General features: G+C 52.9%; 1 long non-coding RNA gene across 1 annotated transcript; it reads right to left on the reverse strand.

Annotated features, from left to right (window-relative positions):
* Positions 1–2212: 2212 nt before the first annotated feature.
* On the reverse strand, positions 2213–7528 carry LOC120389321. The gene is made up of 2 exons (XR_005590866.1): positions 6320–7528; positions 2213–2371 (listed from the first exon to the last, which is right to left on the reverse strand). It is a non-coding gene; the product is annotated as an uncharacterized LOC120389321 (long non-coding RNA).
* Positions 7529–8852: the final 1324 nt, after the last annotated feature.

Here is an 8852-nt window from a genome sequence, read left to right on the forward strand (position 1 = left end):
TGTCTCCAGCACTCCAGGTTCTTTGAGCCTGTAGTGCAATTAGGGTTAAATAAGAGGAGGGGGAGGAAGCCGTTCTGGCTGGCAGGCGATTCAGGTGCCTGGCTCTGCAGCAGGCAGGTTTTCTGGGGCTCTCCCTGCCTGGCACTGGGGATGTGCGTGTGTGGCGGTCAGGCCTGTGCGGCGTGGGTGTGAAATGCTCCCCCCCCTCACAGCTCTGCGCTCACACCATTTGCAGCCACTTTGCACAGGCGGGAATGACGCAGCCAGGCTGAGGCAGGGAGTACTCAGGCCCGGGGCTGGGCGGCAGGCTGGAGTGAGACCGGGGAGGGGGCTAAGAACAGGGAATCCGTCCTTTTCCCGGCGCTGAGAGCAGGCGGGAGCCTCCTCTGCCTGGCACGTGCATCGCGGCGCACGGTCAGCCCCGCGCAGAGCTACGGGCACCTCCGAGCTGTTAGATGCTCAGCGATGGTCCCCTGGTTAAGTTGCTAGTTAGGTTCTCCATGTATCAAAGGGGCCTGGGAGGGATGTTGAAATGTCAAGCGTTTGTTTGGGTTTTTGGTTGCCGGCTGAGTGACACTGCTGCCGTCCTGCGGGGATGCATTCTGCGTGAGACACAGCGGGGCCTGAGCTTTTCTCCTTCCCCCAACTAGCTACCATGTTAAAGCCCACGTGCGAGACTGCGCTTTGACTCACTTCCTGCATGATCCCACTGACTCCTGAATTCTAAACCGTAACAGATTTGGCATTTCCATGTCAGCAGAGACACAGCCAGGTGCCCGCTCCAGACAGGGGATCCCAGAGCCAGATGTGCCACCTCTGGGCTACCGACGCACTGCAAAGGGAGCACAGGGCAAGGGTGTTAACGTCAGAGACCTCATTTCAGTTCTGAGCTCTGCCACAGACTCCCTGTGTGATATTGGGTAAGTCCCTTTGGGCTTGTTTACATGGGGGCACTCAGGAAAATCAATCCAAATGAATTTAAATGGATTAGTGAAACCTCTGTGTGGACACTTATTCAGAATTTGGAATAAGCAACTAAATTAAGGGCACTTCAATCCTGCATGAGCTACTCCACACAGGAGTTTAATGCAGTTTCACTAATCCACTTTGAATTCATACCTGCATTTAATTTAGATTAATTTCCCTTGTGCCTGGTCTATACTTAAAAGTAGGTTGACAAAGTTGCATCAGTCAGGGGTATGAAAAACCCACCAGAGCGATGCCAACTTAAACCCCGGTGTAGACACAGCTATGTCCACGGAAGAAAGCTCTGTCAATGTAGCTACTGTTGCTTGGGGAGGTGGGGTTCCCACACCGACGGAAAAGCCTCTTTCATTGTAGGCTGCATCTACAGCAGTGCTGATGAGCAATGAGATGCTTGGATACTAAATCAGCGAGGGCCACCAGGAAGCCTAGATACACAGGGTCAAAGGGCTTTGTCTGCCTTGGAAAGAAAGAAGGCTGAGCTGACTCTTGCCTGATTTGATGGGAGCAGGTCAAGGTACGCGAGGGAGGTTTGAGTGCATGGTAGCAGGGACCAGGTGGCCAGGTAGCGCACAGCACCCTTATGCACTCTAGATTTACGCCCCTTCTTGGTGGGCAGGTAGCGTTTTATACCCGCTTTGCACAGGCAGGAATGACTATGAGGCGCTGGGCCACAGAGAATCAGGCCCATAGACGCATCCTGTGATCCAGCCGCTAGATGCAGATACAGCCCCACGCTGACAATAAGGGGGGTTTCCTAAGGAAATCAGTGGGCCACCTTGCGATTGAGCAAACCGGCGCCGAGGACTGTATTACGACTCTCTGTCCCAGCCGGCACCCAGATCGGGCCCGTCCCAGTTTGATGCGGGCTGGAACAGAGCTGGAGAGAATCCGGGCTTTGGTGTCCCAGGGAAACGGTCACAGGAAGGTTTCTTTGAAAGAAATCCCTTCAGTTGGAGGCTTGAAGGTGTTTTCCCCCAGCGGTGAGCTCTGGGCTGCCGGGGGATGGGAAAGGCTGCTCCCCCCCAAAACATTAGAGAAGCTAAAGCTTTGGTTTATTGCTTTGAAAATCTGTTGGATTTCTGCCTTAAATGTACAGCTCCAGCAACACAGAGCTGAGAAGATAACACTTCCCACCAAAGGCTTAAGCGGCGCTTGCTGCAGCCTTCATGTATATTAATTGAGATGAATATTTATGCAACATTTCCTGCTCTCGAGCAGTGGCTTGTGTTGCAGGCATGTTCTTTATTTGAACGAGTCGTTCCTAGCACGGGCGAGAGGAAGGCTCAGATGTCCAGGTGTGAGGTTGGATTTCTTCCCTTAGAGGCTAGGAGCTCCTGGTCTGTTGCATTTTGGATCGCTGGAAATAGGTGCGTTGTGGGACAAGCTGAAGCGAGAGAAGCAGGGGAATGAGAAAAGGCGCTGGGGAAAGATAAAAAGGGAGGGGGTTGCTAGGGTGTTAGAGCAGAGAAATGGGTATCAGGACTCCTGGGTTCCTTCTGCCACTGACTTGTTGTGGGGGTTTGGGGGGAATCACTCCTCTCTCCGTGCCTTGGTTTTCCTGTCTGTAAAATGGGGTGATAACACCGGCCTGCTCCCTGGGGGTGCTGTGGCATAGCTGAGGTTGGTAAAATAGTCCCTGATCCTTAGGTGAGAGACGGTGATATGAGAGAGAGAAGGCGAGTGAGGCAACGTCTTGTATTGGACCAACGTCAGTGGGGGGAAAAGAGACAAGCTCCCGAGCTTCGAACCAGAGTGTCACAGCTAAACACAAGATTAAAAGGCGGCTACCACAACATGGCAACCCAAGACAGCGAGATGTTCTTAAACCCCGGAACGGCTCCAGGGAATTGAGGCAAATGAACCGTGACAAGCGGGAGCAAAGGTGACGGGTGAAGTTGGGCGCCGCTTGGGATAACAATCTCTCCACCCCCAGCCGAGAGCGTGGCGCCAGCACCGACGGCTTCATAAATCCCCCCTTCTTGCCGCCAGTGATCGTAGCTATTTACGCGGCCCTGGGACCTTAGCACCACAGGCTCTCGGGAGGGAGAGCAGTGCCATTATCTCCACTTTCCAAATGGGGAAACTGAGGCACGGATGGATGAGGTGATCTACTCAAGGCCAGACAGGGCCTCTGGCCAGTGCTCTAACCAGTAGGCCCTCCTCCCCCTCTAGCTATTATCTGCACCTTCCTGGACAGCACAGTAGGGATTTGTTAGCCTGCACTGCCCCCTGATTGCCTTTAATAGCAGGAGCTCTGCCCATGCTTGAATGAGGCTGCTAGACTCCCTCTGCGTTCACACCTGGTGTCTCTGCGCCGCTGTGTCCCACCCCCCGTGGCCCGGCAAAATAGCTCCTTTTCCATCAAGCTTGAAGAAACGTTCTCGCTTTGATAGACAAGCCACTTGGGTTTGGAAAGATGGGGCCCTGTATGCTGGGGAGTGGGCTCGGCCTTGCTCGGGGGGGGGGGAACTGTTGGGGCAGCAAAATGATCCATTGCCAGACATGCAGGCACTAGGGGTGAAATCCAGCTTCCTCTGAAGTCTGCAGGGATTCTCAATCCAGGAGTCACGAACTCGGGGGTTGCAGACAAGGATTGGGGGAGTTGGGACCCCCCTGCCCTGCCCGTATTGGTAAATGGGATTTTAGGGGGTGTCCTGGCTGGTGGGAGAGGGGTCCTGGTATGGAAAAGGCTGGACCCACTGCTAGAGTGAGGATGAGTATCAGACATGCCCATGGTTGCCACCCTGTGCCTGCTCCAGCAGACACCAGGGGCCTTTTCCGTGGCCTTCAGTGGCACCAGCATCGGGCCCATAAGGTAACAAACAGAGCAAGAAGGGGCTGCCGCTGGGTCTTACTAAGGGCCTGATCCTGATTAATTCCCTCCCCTCCGTGGCTCATCCTCGCTGGCAACACCTGGAAAACAAAATCCCCTCCATCCTGTGTGCACCCATCGAACGCTCGTCCCTTGCCAAGCCACCCTTCGGCCACGCTGTACATATCTCATCCTTTTCATCTCCCCTGCTTGCTAAGTGCTGCCAGCCTCTTTGTCATCTCTGTGGCTTGTCACTGTGGTTAGCTGCAGTCTCTCTGGCACCAAGGAAGCCTCGGCAAGGCTGCATATAGAGGGAATGTGCTACCGATAGCTCTGCCATTTGAGCCCGGTCCAGCCCAGTCTGTAGCGTAACTGCCTCCGTGTCCATCTGCATTAGCCCGTTTCACGGTCCCAGCTCTTCATTTAAAATCTGAATCGCCGGTTTCCCAGCACTGCCCCGCTGAGACAGTGTGAAAGAGGTGAGCAGCTGTTGTGATTCAGTAGGCGGCGCTCTCCCCTCTGAGTCAGGGGGAACCAACGAGCCGGGGCTGGGGGGGGAAGACACAAGGTGGGAGGCTGTAATGTGGGAGGGGCAGCCTTTCCGATGAGACGTAAAACAAGTTCTGTCCACGGGAAATAATTCAGGAGGCTGAAGGCACTTTTTGCAAGAGCAGGAGTGCAAACCTGGGGTCCGGGACTTATTGCAATTGGAGTAATTGCACCTTGTCTCCATATGCAGATTTATTTGCATACAGTATTCGCTTGTAGCATTGCCATGTGCTCTTAGGCCACACTTCAGGGAAGAACTAAACCACATGCTTAGTTTTAAGCATGTGTTTAAGTCCCATTGACATCAATGGACCTTAAGCATGTGCTTTTCTGAATTGGCACCTTCATCAGCTGCCCGCCTTCATGCCAGAGGGGGATGCACACCAGTAGTGGGTTACGGGACTCCTCTGTACATTTGGGTGTCTATTTGTTCAAAAAGTTTTCCAAACACTTTAGATCCTCTGTGCTGCAGCGCCTGCAACACACAAGCTGTTATCGCTACATGAATTGTTATTCTTATCCTAGCCAGCTACGCGCTCGGCAAGCTGACCTCTCGAGTGAGGCAAACCACTTGGGAGTGCTGGGGTGAAAGGTGCTGTAGAAATGTATGTCATGGTTGATATTTTATCCTAGCTAAGCAGGCGTATGACACAAACGGAGGGGTCCAGTCTCCTCGCTGATGTAAATCGGCAGAGCTCTGACTTTAATGCCAGGGAAAAGCGCTGGCTTCAGCAGAGCAGTGCTGATTTCCACCAGCAGAGGATCTGGCCCGGAGGCGTGAATAATTCCCTTCAGCCCCGTTCTTGCGCTGTTTGTTTCTTTCCCCTTCAGCACAGGGACGGCAGCTTCAACGGCGGCCAGTTCTTCTGATCGTGCGGCACTTGGAAAGGAAATAAACCCTCCCCCCACCCCCCGCTGAAATGTACTTTCCTGGCTTAAATGACGGTATTTATGTTACTCTGGAACCACTGGGGATACTGCTGTTGGATCGAGAACCGCAGCAATGTTCCTTGATCCTTGACAAACCCATAAATTGAAATTTATTCTAGGATATTTTCATATTACTGCTCCTCTGTTTAATGTGCACACTGCACTTAAATGCCTTTGTTTCCCTTCATATTCCCCCCCGCCCCCCCCCTGAAAAAACAAAGCTTTAAATCGCCTTTCAGCTGACTTGTGGCTCATAGTGTAGAGCGCTGCATGGAGGAGACGCACCAACAGGCAGGGGAGTGGTAGTGACCGGGCATCGTAAATTTCTTTAAGGTGCCTTGCAGGACACCTTCATTGGGTCCTTATTACCTTTGTCCATTAAAACAGATAATCTTGCAAAACAAATCTCCCTTTTATTGCTGCGTTTGTTTCTTGGTCCGTGCTATGTGAAGCAAAGTTTATGTAAAGAGATTCGAAGAGGAGGTTGCAATTATTAGCGGGTGGAGAGGTTCTTGGGGCCTGCCCCATTCTTGTTACGTCAACTGCAGTAGAGCGCAGAGAGGTCCCATCGGAGAGCGAGACCCCAGTTTGTTAGATGCTGACCTCTTCTGAAAATCTGGCTGCTTATTGCAGTGTCTAAATGGGGGCTGAGTCCCAGATCCGCAAAGGTAGGTCATCAGTGGAAGTTAGGAGCCTACCTACCTTTGCGGATCTAGGCCTGAGTTCTTGAAACCTGGCCCCAAGGAGACAGGATTTCCATCAGCTCAGCTCCCGTGGAGGTGGGCAGCTAAATGAGGGTTGGATTTTGAAAAGAACTTGGTATCCAGTGTGCTGAGCTCTTAGGAAAACCTGGCCCTTTCCTGGGTGCTGACCAGAGTTGGAGGGGGAAGAAATGGGTTTCTAGTCCCATGGCAATTTCTCAGATTTTGAAAAACTCTGGTTTGCACAGGGAGGAAACCAAGATATTCTGAAAGCTGTCAAGAAAAACCAGAGAGATCCGAACCCCAGAATAACCAATAGCCCAGTGGGCCGGACACTCACCTGCAAGGTAGGAAACCAGGTGCAAGTCCCTGCTTCGTGTGATTGGGAACAGCGACCCAAACCTGGCTGTCCAATGTGCCAGCAGGGCTGTTGATTGGTCTCTCTCTGGTTTTGACCAGAAATTCCATCCTGGCCCCGTGAAGCCTTCCTCACCGAAGTGGGGTTGAACCTAGGACGTTCCCGTGACCAGACTGGGTTTCAACAAACCAGCATTTTCTGATGTCCAAACAATCCTGACCAGCTCTGGTGCTGAAAATCCTGGCCCCCTCCTTCTGTCTGAGACAGCCTGGGTGGCAAGTCAGCGGCACACGTTAATAGCAGAGCATTGCATGGAATTAGGGTGGTGATGCGGGAACAAAGCGGAGTGGGGGCAAAAATCCCTCAGACCAGCAGCATCGGGGGGACGCTGCTACATCTCACGTCTGCGTCCGTCTAGGAGTGCCCACGTCATCCGGTGACGGGTGCTTTCGAAATGAGTGCAATGAATAAACAATAACATCAATAAGAAATGCCCGGGCACCGAGGGGACCCGTGTAAACCTGGCTAGTGATTACTGCCTTAATGCACGGGTCCAATTTCCATTAGTCCCACAAAGCCCCGATGTTACAACCTTCATAATCTCGGCTGCTGCTCTAATTATGCCCTTTGTGCCTCTCTGGTTACACTGGCTGTACGGTACCTTACAATTTGCATTAATTTGCTCATCGTGTGCTGCTGAGAACTTTAATTTTAGGAGGGGAGGGGACTGGATGAGTTGACGGGGACTGGGAAGGTTACTGAGCCTTTCCTGTCTAGGTCACTGGTGGGAATCCAAGCCGCTGCTTTGTCAGGACGGAGTCCGGAGGGTGAGAGATGCTCTCCCTCCGGGCAGGAGATATTCCTTCCTTGGGAATTTCCTGGGGCTGCTCAAAGTCGAAGGCAAGACACTGCGCTAGGTGGGCCCACGCGTCTGATGCAGCCTGGCAGGTTCTAGCCATTGAAAGCCGTTGCTGTCTAACAAGCTGCGTGACCAGCAGCTCCTAGGAAATGAATTTGTGGGGTCTCAGGCCGCACTCTGCGGCGTCCCCTTCAAGCTAGTCACGCCAGGAGGAGGTGGTGGGGGTGATTTCCCTGCTGCCTCTGCTTCCCTTGCTCTGTAGGAAGAGAGGATGTTGGTCTCTGCAGTTGGCCTGCCATAGCGTGGAATTCCCTCCAGGGCTGGTCCTAGGAGCGGGGTTTGCAATGGTTCTGGAACCAAGCTGGGACTCCGGAACAAGCACCCCCTTGTCCTGGTAACAGCGAGGATAGCGCAGGGCCCTTCCTGCGCCAAAAGCCACCGGTCCTTCCTCTGCCTGGCTAGGGGAGGGCGGGGGAGTGTCAGGAGGCAGGAATTAGCCTCTACGTCTAAGAACCGAAGGGGGGAGCCTGAGATCTGGGGCCCAATTCTCTGCTGGCGCAAGCTGGACCAGGTCCATTGACATCCCTGTGCCAGTTTGCACCAACAGGGAATTTGGTCCCTGGTCTCTTCTTGTGCTGTATTTCTATGTACACGCGGGGCATTGTGCTATCCTCATGCCTAAAGGCTCAGCACTTCCCTCCAGGAATACATGGAGTGAGGGCCTGATCCTGAATGGTGCTGAGCTCCCTGGCCTTGCACCACAGTCAGCAAGAGGAGAGGGTGCTCTGCCCTTCGTAGGACCAGGGTGCTAAGGGGGTGAACGTGAGCGTGGATCAGGGACAAGAATGCCAATCCACTGGGCCGGGCCGTCAGCTCCCAGCTGCAGCCCTGGAGCGGAGGACACACAGACCACGCTGTACAATCACAGGCATTGCCTGCTGTGGTTTCATAACGCCTACTTACGGATGGATGTTTTTTTTCAGTACAGAAAGTGCATCAAATGAGCAAAGACCCTTGTACCTTGACTGAGGGATCATTAATGGTGAAGGCAAGCTGCAATTATCTGTGTGAAAGCGTATTTCTTCTGAGATATTCCCACATACAATTATATTAATTGCAATGATCTGTATTTGGGTATATTTGTTACCGAGTCTTTCTCATCTTAATGACTTTCTCATCAATGCAAAGGGAAGCATAACCTTCCCTGCCCCCAATTCTGTTCATCGTAGTTAGCTGTCTCCCAGGACTTGAAGACTTCACAATCTTTCCTTCTCTGCGGCCTGCACCTTTGGCAGGCTTGTCCTCTAGTGATCCTGAGCTAGATGGGTCTCCGTCATGCTGCTGGCCAAGATCTGTGAGAAAACTGATTTAGTTGGGGATTGGCCCTGCTTTGAGCAGAGGGTTGGACTAGATACCTCCTGAGGTCCCTTCCAACCCTGATCGTCTATGATTCTAATAGTGACCTGCCCTTTGTACACAGACCTCTTCAACCACCCGCCGGCTCGCCTGTCTTCTAGCCATCCTTTATGCTGCCATGACAGGGGGATCTGCTTGGCACAAAGAGTGGCCAGTGACGACCGTCGTTAATCACTCCCTCGTCACTGACCCAACCAGCTTTTGATCTGCCAAGGCACCTGGTGTCATCTCTGAACAGGG

This window comes from Mauremys reevesii, linkage group 23, assembly GCF_016161935.1.
Source record: "Mauremys reevesii isolate NIE-2019 linkage group 23, ASM1616193v1, whole genome shotgun sequence".
Lineage (NCBI taxonomy): Eukaryota > Metazoa > Chordata > Testudines > Geoemydidae > Mauremys > Mauremys reevesii.